Raw genomic sequence first — 13287 nt, 5'->3', positions numbered from 1 at the left:
GTGCTTGGGATAAAGGTGGATTCCCTCAAGAAAGGATATGAGTTTGGATCTGTCAGGCCCTTGGAGGAACCATCAGTATGGATTGGCTTTAAAGTAAATAGCTTTTGGTTTTCCAGACACCCACGTGTTGTCTAGTTGGGCTGTAAAACTCTGTGAGGGTTAGCTTGCTGTTACAAAATCTTAAGAAAGGCTTACCTCAAATTCCCACCAGCATTCAAAGTAGATAGTATAGTTTTCCTTGAAGTCTCCTGGATAAGGAACAGATTTATTTGTAGCTAAACCTTAAACTGTAAGTATGGCCCTTTGGGGTCCAAGCTTTGTGGAAGTATCTCCTGTTAGATTCTGCATCTTAGGTGGACCATGGGCTTTGTCATCTATTCTCTGACCTCCAGAGGGCTCTGTTTAACAAATTTGTTAGCTTCGATAAATGCTCTGAAGGTAAAAGTTGGCTTTGGAGAGCTGCTAAGCTCTTTTAGGTCTCTCCCTTCATTTGGTCACTGGATGATAATTTCCTATTTTCTTTTCACCCTATATATGTATTCAGGATTTAGATAGTGTTTTTATTTGTTTTCTGTGAGCGAGTCAGTCTGGGCACCTAGTTTGCCAGTTTACCGAAACAAAATTGATCACCACTTTTTTCCCATGTGGTAATTAATAATCAATTCTGGAAAGAATATAGTGAAACAAATATTCACCTGTATTATTTTGGTGGCCATATAGACAGGTATACTCTTCCTGGATAATAAAATCTATAACAAGCCTTATAAATAATTATTTTGGGTACAATAATTGCAAATATAGATTTATAACCTAGTGATATGAACAGAAATGCAGGAAAGTGAGTTTTGTTATGGTTACAACATGCCATATTTAAGAGCAATCTAAATATCCTATAGTACAGAAATAGTCAAAGAATGGTATATCCATAGGGTATAACATTATCTAGCAATTATAACTATATTTCAGAAAAATATTTTGGGGCATATGAAAATGCTTTAGGTATAATTTTAACTAAAATATTGAGATACAAAATTATAGACAAAGCATTCTATTTTAGAAAAAAGTGTTGAGATAAAATAGTTACTTGACATTTTGTTGCCTTTTTGTACATATATGAATGTTCTTAGGTATTTAAAAAATTTTCTGTATCTTCAAAGCACTTTTTACAATGAACTCTTATTTTATAAGATAAAAAATAGAGGTTATTTTTGTTTGTTTTCAAAACAGAAGTCTTAGACAATAAAATGGTCTTAAATGTTGATACTCTGAAAAATTGACCTTCCCTAGTGTTTCAATAACACACTTCATTTTGCCATCATTTAATGATTAAAGATGTCCTTTGTGTAAAAGATAACACTTTTAATGAATGATTTGAAAAATTATACCTGATTAAAGGTGATTAAGAAACAGTCTGAAAAATGGTCAGTCTGGTGTTTTCAGACATTTTAACAAGCAGAAAGGATTTACTACAAAGGTGATTTCATTGATTATGCAAACGTGCAATCATTAAGAGTTCTGAAAAAAACAATTTGACCTAAAAAAAAATCTCTCTTCTGTAGCAAACAGTAAACTTGGACCAAATTGGTGTGTGTGTCTCTCCTCTCACTCTCCCCTTCAAGCTCAAAATGTTGCTTTAAAGATTTCCATATGTCCTCAAATATGACTAAGTTCTGATGGCTCTGTCATGTGTGGCACAACTTAGATTTGGGAAGGGTTCACAATTAGAGTGTGAAAAGCTTATAACAAAGTAATAAGAAGTAATCAGGTCCAATCTATGCAAAGAATGGAATTTCAAATGCCACAGGAGCCATAGAGGAGGTACCGAAAGTGGTAGTTTACTGCAAAATGAAAAAGAAAGATAAACTCAATATAATCAAAGAGTGCTCCATCTACAATTGACCCTCAGAAAACCTGGGTTAGAAATGTGTGGGTCCACTTATAATGCACATCTTTTTTGACAAATACATTACAGTAGTATAAGTGTATTTCCTTCTCTTTAGGACTTTGTTAAGAATATTTTCTTTTCTCTAGCTTACTATTAGAATACAATATAATACATATAAACATGCAAAATCTGTGTTAATTGACTATGTCATTGGTAAGGCTTTTGGTCAACAGTGGGCTATTAGTAAAATTTGGAGAGAGTCAAATATTATATGTGGATTTTCAATTACATGGGGGTTGTACCCCTAAAACCCTGGTTATTCAAGGGTCAACTCTAAGTCTACATATTATTGTCCAGAGGACCGTTTTTAGCATCACAACTTTATGTGGGCTACCTTTTCTCCACTGAGAAATAACTCTGGCACCATTCTTTTTTACATATGTAAGTTCTATGAAGGCACAGACTGTTTTATTCACTGTTTAATCTGGAACTGTTATTCAGTCAGTAAACAGTAGTACAACCTACTGGATTTCATAAGTCCAGATTGGTAGAAGCCTAGGATGCCCATGTTGTATAATTGTTCAAAAATCTGGGACACCTGGATGGCTCAGTTGGTTAAGCGTTGGACTTCATTTCAGGTCATGATCTCACAGGTCGTGAGTTTGAGCCCCTCATCAGGCTCTCTGCTGTCAGCACAGAGCCTACCTCTGATCCTCTGTCTCCCCCTTTCTCTGCCCTTCCCCTGCTCATGCTCTCTCTCTCCCTCTCTCAAAAATAAATTTAAAAATTCTAAAAAGAAAAATAATATACATCACTACTGTTGTATTCTCAATGTCTATTGCATTGCCTAGCACATATTAGGCATTATATATATATATATATATATATGTATATATATATATATACATATATATAATTTATATTGCAGTTATTCACAAATTCTCCATCTGTCCTTTCCTGTCTGTTTCCATTACCATGGCATAATTCCATGCATGATTTTCAATGACATATCTTTAACACCGTCATATAACTTGTCTCAGATATCATCAATGTCAAACTCCATCTACCTGTTGATACTTATCCTATCACTAGAATAATAGTCTAAGATGCTATTTTTGTTAGGTCTCTCTCCTTTTAAAATGAAAATCGACAAAATACACTAATGCCTCTCTTTCATCTCTAAGACAAAATCCAAGATTTACAACATGTCTATTTGCATCCAAGACTCTAAAATATAGCCCAAACCTATCTTTTCAATTTTAGCTCCCAAAATTCTTTTCCGTGTTTGCTTATAATGTTCTTCCTTATTGGATTATTCTCCTTGCTTCACCCATCAGCTCAAGTTCCATTTTCTCTCTAAAGTTTATCCTGATTACTTCAACCCATTATAAACTCTTCCTCTTACAAAATATAGTCTCACTTAAGGTTCATATTTTTGATGCAAAGTATGACCTACCTTGTATTTTTTAATATATACCTATCTTATTTCAAAATGTAAGCTCAGACTACAGGAACCATATTTTTTATTTCTTTACTTCTTTACTTACAACCCTTGACCAAATATGTGAAATTGGTAGATAAGAACACTATCCTAGAATAATATTTGAAGACAGTAGATACTAACACAGATACTTGCTAGTTAATTGGCTCACTCCTCCCTTACCTCCCTTCTATTTATCCAACAAATACTTTTGTGTCTATTCTGTGCCTGGCAGTGAGGATGTAAAAGTGGCAAGACACTGGCTTTGATTTCAAGGACTCTAATGTCCAGATCCCTACCACCAAAGGATATTAAATCATCCACTGGTTGCCCAATCGAAAAGGTCTGAATTACAATTTCTTAACCTGATAACCATTGCTGCATTTTTAGAATTCTTTTTGTGTGGACACTTTTAATGTCACATTTTTTAAAATATCTCTACTGTTAAACAGAGGTTAGAGGTTGAAGCAAAATAAGAGCCATGTAGAAAATCTAGGCAAGTGTTTCTCAAATTTGGATGCAAATAATGATCTACTGAGAAGCTCTTAAAAAATATCCAATGCTTGTATCCTAATGTAGACCAATTAAATTGGAATGCGAGGAGGGGGCATATCTAGGTGTCTATTTTAAAAGCTTTCCAGGTGGGTCTAATGTGTAAAAAAGGGTAAAAAACACTGCTCTTGGCTACAGTAAAACTGCATTTCCACAGATTAATTGCAATTATGTTGAGAAAATAGTAACGAATGTATAATTTGCATATTCACAGGAAAATAAAGTCATGCCAGCATATCCATTGGTTTAATGGCTAAATGAGGTAATATCTCCTAAGGAAACAATTTCAAAACTCTTTACTCTTTTTACCAGTCTGAATAAAGACATGATCAGCTCTACAAAATATCAGCTCTATATTTTTATTTTGCTAAATTCAATTATGATGTAAATTTCTTTCCACTCACTTTTAAAACACTGGTTTCAACTAAGAGGATTGAACAGCAAACTTGAAGGTCAGCTACATTACAGAAAACAATACTACTCTAGATCAGGGTTTTTCAAACTCCTCAGCATCAGAATTGACTGGAAGGCTTGCTCAGACCCAGATTGTTGGGCCCCAACTCCAGACTTTCTGATTCTCTAGGTCTGAGTTGGGGCCCCATAATGTTCATTTCTGACAGATTCTCAGGTGATGCTGATACAGCTGGTCCAGAGAGCACTTTGAGAAACTCTATTCTATATAGAGTAACAGCTGTAACAGATGTTTGGTAAATACTTGATCAATTGAATTAAGTCAAATGGTATGTTTTGGGGCATAGGGACCTATAGTACATCCCGATATGTGTAAGAATAGACCATATTGAGACGCCAGGGTGGCTCAGTAGGTTGAGTATCCAACTTTGGCTCAGGTCATGATCTCATGGCTTGTGAGACAGAGCATGAGTGGGGGAGGCCAGAGAGAAAGGGGGATACAGAATCTGAAGCAGGCTACAGGTTCTGAGCTATCAGCAGAGAGCCTGATGCCAGGCTCAAACTCACAAACCATGATATCATGACCTGAACTGAAGTCAGATGCTTAACCGACTAAGCCACCCAGGAACCCCTAAGTCTCCATGGTTTGTTTTTATGCACACTAAAATTTGAGAGCGAGTGGTCTGTTCTCATGTGTTTGATGACATTATTGCCTTTCTCTAGATGCCCTTTCTCTCCATCTCTGCAGATATCCTGCCCCTTTCTTCAAACTCTAGCCAAATACACCTTCCTCTGAGAAGTCTCCATTGATTTCATGACTACCACACATAATAGGTGAAATACAGAAAAATATTGTGGTGTTCTGGGACAGTTGGAATGGAACTATAGGATTTGCTCTGAGGTTGCACAGAGGTTATACATCTGACTTTGTTTTCATGAATGAGAAACTATAACAGTTGTAAAGAGAGTAAATTCAAAAAGCACTTAACCCTGAATCTCTTGGTCAGAGTAACTAGATTTGGGGCAGATGTATGGTAGACATGCCTGGACAGGAAATGAGAAGGGAAGAGAGAAGACAGAGTAACTACACATTGGATAACTTCAACAGTGCAGTAGGAGAATTAGATGGTAACATTCACTGTGTCACTTTCTTTAGCTGAGATAACAAAATAGGTGACTACCTTAATCAGTGGGTCTTGAGCCTCTGATGGGGACAAGGAACATGGAGAAGTTAAGATCAAATAGTTGGGAATGACGTCTGAGAGGGCTGGAGGCTGAGTGTGGAGCCAATAAGTGACAGAGTTCTAAATCTGGATTCAGCAACTTCAAAATCTATAGTAGTTTTCTCTAAGTGCATTACCTGTCTTACCAATAAGATCTTGCATTTCTTCCAAACTCTCTAGATGATTGTGGTGAAGATTAATGCTTAAGAACTGCTGATCCACTGTACTGGAAATGTGTGTAGTGATTGCCCACACTTCGACAAATCCTTGTAGCTACATTCCATTCAACAGTTAATAGAAATTACACAAACTAATGCCATACATAGGAACAGATGACACATATTTGGAAAAACAAAAAGGACTCTCATGACTGGATTTAAGCACTTTCTTCTACTTTTCTTCCTTGACAGTTTACATAAGATAGCCAGCCCATCAACAAATACTTACAGAAATGCTTCTGATATATTTGTTACCACAGAATAATGGCATCAATAATTTGTTGTCATATCTCTCATACAATTAAAAAATGCTAAAACACTGTTTTTTTCTTCTTGTAATGAGATAGAACCACAGAAGGAACTTAGAGATCATTTAATTCCATCACTTCATTCTGGAGACATGGAATTGACTGAAGTCCAGAGAGATCAATGATTAAGTCGGTCCAGGTTTACTATTGAGTGACACAGCCAGTGACTGAATTTCTTGTCTCCTGTTGGTCCTGTGCTTTCTTACATGTGTCAAGAATTAGTGAATATTCTGGCAGCCCATGTCTGTGGAAGTGCCAGACTTGTTGACTTCAGTACCATATACATAGTGGTGCTGAGATTGGGGTACAGTGTCAGTGAATCACATCAATGTACATTCTGCAAAGCCTTCACATAAAAGATAGAAATAGAAAAATCTTTACCATATACTTTTTAAAATACATTTTTAAATATATTTTTAAATGTTTTATTTTTATTTTTGAGAGAGAATGAGATAGTGTGAGCAGGGGAGGGTCAGAGAGAGAGGAAGACACAGAATCTGAAGACAGGCCCCAGGCTCTGAGCCAGCGGTCAGCACAGAGTCCGACGCGGGGCTTAAACCCACAAACCGTGAGATCATGACGTGAGACGAAGTTAGACGCTCAGCCGACTGAGCCACCCAGACGCCCCAAACATATACTTTTATATTAATATGTGCCCCCTTGGTGTACAATTTTTCACCACACCAACAAAAATCAATTACTAGATTATCTTGCAAGCTAAGAAATACAAACAAGTTTAGTAGATCAGTGCACTCTCCAAGGGAAAAGTTATTCTCATTATTTGACAAGTGACTGGTCACACCTGCTTTCTTTTCCATACTATCCACATGGAATTATCTTATATAGAAAAGGGCCACCAGACATGCAATTAACCCAACTGTCACAGGTCTGTTGCTGTCTCTATAAATGTGGCAATTTGCTGCTAATTACTCTTCTGATAACAAGCAAAAACTTCACACCTCTTTTTTTTATTGTGATAGTCTCTTACTTCCTCCATCCAAACTGCCTCAATGATCCTAAGATGCAGAACATATCCAACTATTTCAGATTCTACAAATGGACTTGTAAACAAGTCTGGCATCTACATTTAGTGATTTGGAAGCTTATTCTACAAAATTTCATAAGAACCCAGACTAGCCAATAGAGGTCTAAAGTTGTTATTCTACTCCAAACAGGACTATAAACTTGCAGTGAGAACATCAGTAAATTGTATCACTCCTTTGTACCTAAATTTTCTAATCTATAATATGCGCAGGAAGACTGGGCTCTTCATTCTACTTAACTAAACTTCTGGAGCATAGTGTATGATTGCTGTGGTCTTAAGGTTTGTGTCCCCATACCCCAAAATTCTTATTTTGTAAACCTAATGTCCGAGGTAATGGTATTAGGATGAGAAGTCTTTGGGTGATTAAATCATGAGGGCCAAGCCTTCATAAATGGCATTAATTCCCTTATTTAAAAAAGGCCCCAGAAACGTAGGTCACCACTTCCACCATATGAAGATATAAGAACTATGCAACCTAGAAGTCCCTCACTCCATCATGTTGGCTTTCTGATCTTAGAATTCCAGCTTCCCGAATTGCAAGAAAAAAAATTATGTTGCATAAAAGCTGCTCTGCTCGGTCTGTGGTATTTTGTTATAATAGCTCCAAATGGCTAAGACAAAGGTTATATCAATGTCCTGGGACGTTAACTATGTTGTGCGAATAGCTTCTCCTGGAAATTTGAAATCTACAAATGTGGCAGCACAGCTGTTTTTCTTAATAATAAATATTACCATTTATTTGCGTATCATGTTATATTATTCAAAAGGATTCAACCATAAGACATGTATGTATATGCTGTGCCAGACACTGTGCTAAGTGTTAGAATCTATAAAAACGATTTAAAAAGGACTACAACATTGCTTCTAGAGTCTTTGAGGCAGCTCCATAGATAAAATACCTCTTTCCTGCTTAAATTCTGAGCCAATTGTATTGTCTTCTGTAGGATCTAGTAGAAAGTTAGATACCAAAATATTAACTTCATTTCTCATAAGACACATATTCAAGAATTTGATGGTTCTAAAGCCAAGGAGATTTCATAATCTGAATCCCAGAATTAATTATACACTTAACCACTTAGCAGGGTTAGACCTGGAAAAACAGTCAGTCCCTGAAGAACAGAGTAGGCTCCATGCTACCTGTAAGCAATTGCTCCCAAGGAGGCAGGGCAGAGGAAAGGGAGGGCTTCAAGATGCATGCTTAATTTCTTTCTTTTTTTTTTATCTAGGAAGGAATATGTTTAATACATAACAAAAAGACAAAAAATTAGAAAAATGGATAGAGGCTATGAACTATCCATTTATAAAGTAGAAATAAGTACAGATGACCAGCATATGAAATGATGCTGTCTATTAATCAGAGAAATGAAAATTGAAATGAGATGATCTTTATGTGTATAGCAACTTGGCAAAAATTTTAAAGACTGACAATATTTAATGTTGGATGTTGGTAAGATACAGAAAAATATGCTCTCTCACATACTAGTAAAAGATGAGGTACAAGTTTTTGGAGGCAACTTAGCAATGCTATTTAAATTAAAATACAAAGTTTTCACCTCTGTATTTTTATCTTAAATAAATATTTTTATATGTGTTCAAAGAGTCATTAACTAGGTTGTTTGTACAGTACTATTTATAATATTAGGAAATATGAAAACTCAAATAGCAGTAGAATAAGAGTAAATAAAAATGGTACAGCTAAACCGTTGAATCTATGGATTAGAGAATGAAATAAATCTCTTTGTACAATCATAAAAAGTTTGCTTAGACATATTGAAGGGATGATAGATCTCATTTTAGATCTACTTTTCAGATATGCTTAATTTCTACATCGAAAATCACCAAATGACTTATTCCTCGTAGCTCACAATTTCAAGCCACCATCGGGCTCTGGGCTGACAACTCAGAGCCTGGAGCCTGCTTCAGATTCTGTGTCTCCCTCTCTCTCTCTGCCCCTTGCCGACTCATGCGCTCGCTCTCTCTCTCTCTCTCTCTCTCTCTCTCACACAAATAAATTTTACAAAAATTATATAATTAAAAAAAAAAACCCTGAGAGGTAAATAGGACATTTTTACCAGTTTTATATAAGAGGAAGTGGAGTTCTAGAAGAGTCACACAGTGAGGTTAAAATCAAGAGAATAATATCTCAATTCTTTATGGTATGAATTTGGACATAATAACCAATGAAATGAAATCATGGACCTGTCTATAAAGTGCTACATTTTTTTCTCTTGCAAGTGAAACACAGGCTTTGATTCCAAATGGTTTTGTGACTAAGGTTTTTATCAAAGTATCTACCATCTTGTGTATAGATGGAGTTATTTACAAATTGGAATCATCTACTATAAAAGCAGGTATGATTTTAAAAATTTGATGGCACTATTGTAACATTTTATAGGGAAGGCAGCCAGGCAAAAGTGATACAAACAGATAAGGAAGACGAAGCAAAACATATAAGGTAGTTATCTAATGGTCAATATGAAAAAGAATGCTTAATTTGGTCAAGCACAACGTTGCTATAATAATTATGAGTCACTAATAGTTCCTAAGTATCTGATATTTAAGGTTCTGGTTAAGCACTACTTATGTACACAATGTCACTTAATTTTCTTTTTTTCTTGTTTTAATATTTATTAATTTTTGAGAGAAAGAGCACACGTGTAAATGGTGGAGTGCCAGAGAAAGAAGGAGATAGAAGTTCCAAAGTGGGCTGTGCACTGACAGCAGAAAGCATGACATGAAGCTATAACTCATGAACCAGGACATCATGACCTGAGCCAAGGTCGGATGCTTAACCCACTGAGCCACCCAGTCACCCCCTTTTGTTATATTTATTTATTTTGAGAGACAGCATGTCAGCACATGTATGAGTAGGGGAGGGATACAGAGAGAGGGAGAGAGGGGGAGAGAGAGAGAGAGAGAGAGAGAGAGAAAATCCCAAGCAGGCTCCACGCTGACAGCCAGTCTTACATTCTGTCAGGATGGTAGGATACTGAGAGTGTGGAGTTCCACATGGGGTTCCATCTTACAAACGATGAGATCATGACCTCAGTCAAAAATCAAGAGTTGGATGCTTAACTGACTGAGCCACCCAGGTGCCCCTATGTCACTTAATTTTCACAACAAATGTACAAGGAAGTTATTTTTCAGACAAGAAAACACGTAGCCTATTTTCACATAATCACGAATACGTGGTAGTGTCAGAATTTGAACCCAAGACTTCTGACTCCAGAGCCCATACTCTTAACCAGTACATTTTACTGGCATGTCAGCTAAGAGCATAAACTAAATTTCTTCTGGATGCAACACATCCAATGAGGGACAATAAAATCCATCTTAGACAGCAATTTTCAAGTGTATAAAACAGTTATAGGTACACAGGACATAAATATTAAAAAGGCTAAAAACATTTACAGTGCACAGGTAAACACAGCTGAACATGGCTACTGAGAGGAGCCAAAATGAAAAAGTGATCAAAACTCAGAGTTAAGCTGACAAGCACTTGCTAACAATTTGATCTGTTTAAAGATGGGTGAAGCTGCTTCAGAACATAGTAAATTCCCATCAAGTGGGGGCTTTCCACACAGGCTAGATGAACAAATACTTGGTAGATCAAACTGGATTGTGTTAGGGGCTCCTGGGGGGCTCAGTCACTTGAGCATCCAACTTTGGCTCAGGTCATGATCTCCTAATTCATGAGTTTGAGCCCTGTGTCAGGCTCTGTGCTGACAGTTCAATGACTGGAGCCTACTTCAGATTCTGTGTCTCCCTCTCTCTCTGTCCCTCTCCTGCTCACTCTCTCTCTCTCTCTCTCTCTCTCTCTCTCTCAAAAATAAATAACATATTATTTAAAATTTTGAATAGCCACTATGTGCCGAGTACCAAGATAAACTACTCTCAAAGAGGAGATTAAGTCATACTTTCAAGGAGATCGCAGTCTAGAAGACAAATAGCACAAACCCAGAAATATAGAATGAAGTATAATATGGCATGGAGGTCAAGACGACCTGCACCTAACTTAAACCAGAAAGGGGAATTAAAAAGGGAAATCAGATGCTTAGAGGCGATGCCTAAACTACCCATGGAAGGAAGAGTAAATATTAGCCAAGTGTTTCAGTTCCTGTTGCGATGTAACAATCCATCTTTAAAACTTAAAACAACAAATATCATATTGTATCTCATAATTTGGGTACTTACTTAGCAGCTGGGCTGGTTGGTAGAATGCAATATGTTTCATTCACATGCTTGGTACCTTAAGGAAGATGACTTTAAAGATTACTCTCTGCTAGAACCTTCCTTCTTTCATTAGTTCTCAGGATTCTCCCTAAAATCCCTCCAGCAAGGTAGGTAGATGTTTACAAGGTGACCCACCACTCTAGGAACTACTGCTCAAAGAGATCAAGGTGGAGGCTACGAGGCTTCTTTTTTTAAAAACCATTTTTTAATTTATTTTTGAGAGACAGAGCATGAATGCAGGAGGGGCAGAGAGAGAGGGAGACACAGAGTCCGAAGAAAGCTCCAGGCTCTGAGCTGTCAGCTCAGGGCCCTACACGGGGCTCGAATTCATGAGCCGTGAGATCATGACCTGAGCCAAAGTCGGCGCTTAACTGACTGAGCCACTCAGGCGCCCCTACAAGGCTTCTTATAACAGACTTAGAAGTCAGGCAGTATTACTGCCAATACAATTTATTGCTTACACATTAGTCCATGTGGGAGAGAACACGTAAGTGTAAAAACCAAGGAGGAGTGGTTTACTCGAGACCATCACAGCGACTGGTCACCACACCAGGCTAAGAGCTTTGGAGATTCTGAGGGTGCAATTTTCCGCTAGAAGGAATACCATGCCCAAAGGCAATGGTGCACATAAGAATAAATTCTGAGAAACATCAGGTTGCCACCATTACCAGCAGAGCAGTACAAAAGAAAACAGAGAGGGCACCTGGGCTGCAGTCAGCTGCCAGCACCTGACTCCTGGGTCCCACATACATGACCTTACAACTATAAAAGAGGACTCCTTCTAACAGCCTGTTAAAACATGATGAACAAAAACAAACAAACAAACAAACAAACATGATGAACTACTCTGAAGTTCTAGGCATATAAAGACATGCCTTGGCCAAAAATATTTAAAAAGCATTATCAGAAACTGGCATTGAAGTGGCATCCAGATAAAACTCATGAGAATAAGAAGCAGAGATAGAATTCAAACAAGTAGCTGAGGCATAGGAGGTATTATCAGGTGCCAAGAAATGAGACTTCCATGACAAATATGGCAAAGAATGATTAAAGATGAATGTAGAGGTGGATGTCATTTTGACAATCCATTTGAATTTGTGTTTGCATTCCATAACTCACATGATTCCTTCAGGGATTTTTTTTTTTTGGTGGAAGAGATCAGTTTATATTTAACTTACTTTTGGGGGAATCATAGGCATCCCCCACAGAAGCTGAGGCAGAGAGTCATTCTCCTCTGCCTTCAGTGGATTTCCATATTTTGAAGAGAATTTTCTTGTTTTGGTATAAGATTAACTTCCTCAGGCTCACTAAGTCATGGAAGCCTCATTCTCTTCCACGTCCTTTGAGGACAGTGGGATAGCCAGCTTCAAATCTATATCAACTTTTACTAAAGTCGTGAGGGGCAGAAAAATTACTACAAAGAGAATTATTGAGAACAGTCGAGAAAGAGTAGAAGTTGAAGACAGCCAGTTAAAGTTCTTAACAACATATGGTAAGGAACAGCTGATATGCTTAGATAACAAGTAATTCAATGCAAATAATAAACACAAATGTTAACCATAATAGGTACGATTTGAGGATTATCAGGAGTTTGTTTTTGAGATTTCAAATGAACTTGACTTTCAGTGTAACTGTATCTAATCTTAACTATTTTTTAATAGTTTATTGCCAAGTTGGTTTCCATATAACACCCAGTGCTCTTCCCCCACAAGTGCCCTCCTCCATGACCATCCCCCCCAACCCTTTGCCGCTCCCTCTTCAGCCCTCAGTTTGTTTTCAGTATTCAAGAGTCTCTCATGATTGGCCTCCCTTCCTCTCCCTAACTCTTTCCCCTGCCTTCACCTTCCCAGGGGCCATTAGGTTTCTCCTGTTAGACCTGCAAGTGAAAACATATGGTATCTGTCCTTCTCTGCCTAACTTATTTCGCTTAGC

At 37.3% G+C, this 13287-nt stretch overlaps 1 pseudogene; it reads left to right on the top strand.

Moving 5' to 3' along the window:
* The first annotated feature begins 12189 nt into the window (after window positions 1–12189).
* LOC115283248 lies at window positions 12190–12882 on the top strand (annotated as a pseudogene).
* The last annotated feature ends 405 nt before the right edge of the window (window positions 12883–13287 follow it).

Source organism: Suricata suricatta, chromosome X (assembly GCF_006229205.1).
Source record: "Suricata suricatta isolate VVHF042 chromosome X, meerkat_22Aug2017_6uvM2_HiC, whole genome shotgun sequence".
Lineage (NCBI taxonomy): Eukaryota > Metazoa > Chordata > Mammalia > Carnivora > Herpestidae > Suricata > Suricata suricatta.
This window is presented reverse-complemented; position numbering and strand designations above follow the sequence as displayed.